We start from the raw sequence: 2917 nt of genomic DNA, 5'->3' as shown, positions 1-2917 counted from the left end.
TCCCCTCCCCCTGAGGAGTAGCATCCTTCAACACACCAATCCTAAAAAGATTTGACAATGCAATACTTGAGTGATGTGGAGCACGTACCTTTAGTTCACCTCTTGAAGGGGAAACACCCCTAATTCACCTCTTAAATAGGTAAATGTAGCCTTCGGTAGAGGCTTGGTGAATATATCTGCTAAGTGCTCCTTACTGGAAACATGTTCCAATACAACTTCTTTGTTCTGAACTTTCTCCCTCAAGAATTGATACTTGAGCTTGAAGTGCTTGGTTCTAGCATGCAATATCAAATCCTTGGAAATATTAATTGCACTGGTGTTATCACAAAATATACTCACCGGTTCAGATACAGGGACTTTGAAACCACTTAATACATGCTTCATCCAAATTGTCTGAGTGCAGTTCATAAATGCTACTACATATTATGTTTTTGCTATAGACTGAGAGATACAACTCTACTTTTTGCTCATCCATGAGACTAATCTACCACCAAGGAAGAATGCACCACTGATTGTGCTCTTTCAGTCGTCCACATTACCAACCCAATTGGCATCTGTGAATACTTTGAGATTGAAATCATTATTGTATGGATACCACAATCCATAATCTATAGTTCCCTTCAAATATCTAAGAATCCGCTTGACTGCTACCAAGTGGGATTCTCTTGAACTTTTCTGAAAACGTGCATCAATTCCCACTACATGTGCTATGTCTGGTCTACTGTGTACTACATAGTGCAACTTACCAATCATTGATCAGTATTCCTTCTCATTCACCAATGTCGAGTCATCTTCTTTTGACAATTTACAACTGGTCATCATTGGTGTACCAACCGGTTTACTATCTTCCATGCCAAAGGTCTTCAACACCTCTTTGACATACTTGGACTAAGTGATAAAGATACCATCTTTCATGTGTTGAATCTATAGTCCAATGAAGAACTTAATCTCTCTGATTAGTGACATCTCAAATTCCTTCTTCATTTCATCTGCAAACGCATGGTTCATCTTGTCATTTCCACCAAAAATTATGTCATCAACAAACACTTCACAGATCATAATTTGATCTCCTTCTGATTTCAGATAGATATTGTTGTCTTCACTTGTTCTTTTAAAACCAATCTTCACAAGATGGGAGTGTAAGCATTCATACCATGCTCTAGGTGCTTGTTTTAATCCATACAAGGCTTTATGTAGCCTACACACCATATCACGATCTTCTGATAGGGCAAACCCATCTGGTTCCTCTATATACACTTCCTCTTCAAGTATTCCATTTAGGAATGCAGATTTCACATCCATTTGATACACTTTGAATCCCTTGAAGGCTGCATATGTAAGAAGCATTCAAACTCCTTCCAATCTAGCTACTGGATAAAAGGTTTCTCCATAGTCTTCTCCTTCTTCTTGGGCATATCCCTTACATACCAATCTTGCTTTGTTTCTTACCACTGTATCATCTTCATTCAGCTTGTTTCTAAGAACCCATTTGGTGCCAATAACATTTTTATGCTCAGGTTTGGGTACCAAAGACCATGTACCATTCTTTTCTATCTGGTCAAGTTCCTCTTCCATAGCCTTAATCCAGTCTTCATCTTTGTGTGCCTCTTTAAATGTTTTAGGCTCAAATTTAGAAAACATGCGAGAATTCTCTCTGACCTTTCTTCTTGTAAGTATTCCTGCATCCTTATCCCCTATGACCTACTTTGGATCATGATGCAACTTCACATACCTAGGGATGATCTTGGTTGATTCCTTTTGCTTTTCCTCTTCATCCTCATCTTCATCTTCATCTACATCAGCATCTACTGGTGTAGGAGCATTGTTACTTGTACTTGGTTATTTTGCAACCAGTTCCCAGAAGGTTACAACCGATTCATCTACCACTCACTCACTGCTGATTTCCTCAGGTTTCTTAGTGGTTTCATCAACTCTAACATTGATACTTTCAACAATTCTCTGAGTCCTATTGTTAAAATACTTGAGAGCTTTGCTCTTGGTGGAATACCCTAGGAATATTCCCTCATCACATTTTGCATCAAACTTGCTATGGTATTCACTTCTCTTGATATAACACTTTCTACCAAACACTTTAAAGTAGCTTACTATAGGAGTCTTACCTATCCAATACTCATAAGGAGTTTTATCCTTACCTTTCTTGATGAGTATCGAGTTCATAGTGTAGACTGTAGTGCTCACCGCTTCTCTCCAAAAAGTGTGAGCAACCTTCCCTTGAATCAACATTGCTTTGGCTGCTTCAACTACAATCTGGTTGTTTCTTTCTGCTAGGCCATTTTGCTATGGAGTTCAGGGGGCAGATAGTTGCCTCTTGATGTCGTTCTCTTCACAGTACTTATTGAATTCTCAAGAAGTGAACTCTCCTCCTTGGTTAATTCTAAGGCATTTAATTCTCTTACCACTTTCCTTTTCAACTAGTGCTCTGAAGGCTTTAAACTTTCCAAAAGCTTCAAACTTATCTTTCAAGAATGTAACCCACATCATTCTTGAGCAATCATCAGTAAGAATCATAAAGTACCTATCTCCCCGAACACTCATAGTTTTCATAGGACCACACAAATCAGTATGCACAAGATCAAGTAAATTATCTACTGTGAAAGATTTACCTTTGAAGGTTGAGGAAGACATTTTCCCCAATTGACATTCTCTGCACAAACAATTCTCCAGGTTGTTCAGCACAGGCAATCCTTGAACTGCCTTGATCTTACTGGCCTTCACAATATTATCAAAATTTACATGGCAGAGTCTCCTATGCCTATCCAACTGTCATCAAACTTAGCCATTAGACATTGACTGATATTTGTATTCAACTAAAATAAGTTACCTTTGGTCTGCATACCGATGGCCATCAGTTCACCACTCTTTCCTTTCATTTTGCATACTCCATCTTTGAATTCTA

This window comes from Cryptomeria japonica, chromosome 7 (genome assembly GCF_030272615.1).
Source record: "Cryptomeria japonica chromosome 7, Sugi_1.0, whole genome shotgun sequence".
Taxonomy (NCBI): domain Eukaryota; kingdom Viridiplantae; phylum Streptophyta; class Pinopsida; order Cupressales; family Cupressaceae; genus Cryptomeria; species Cryptomeria japonica.
This window is presented reverse-complemented; position numbering follows the sequence as displayed.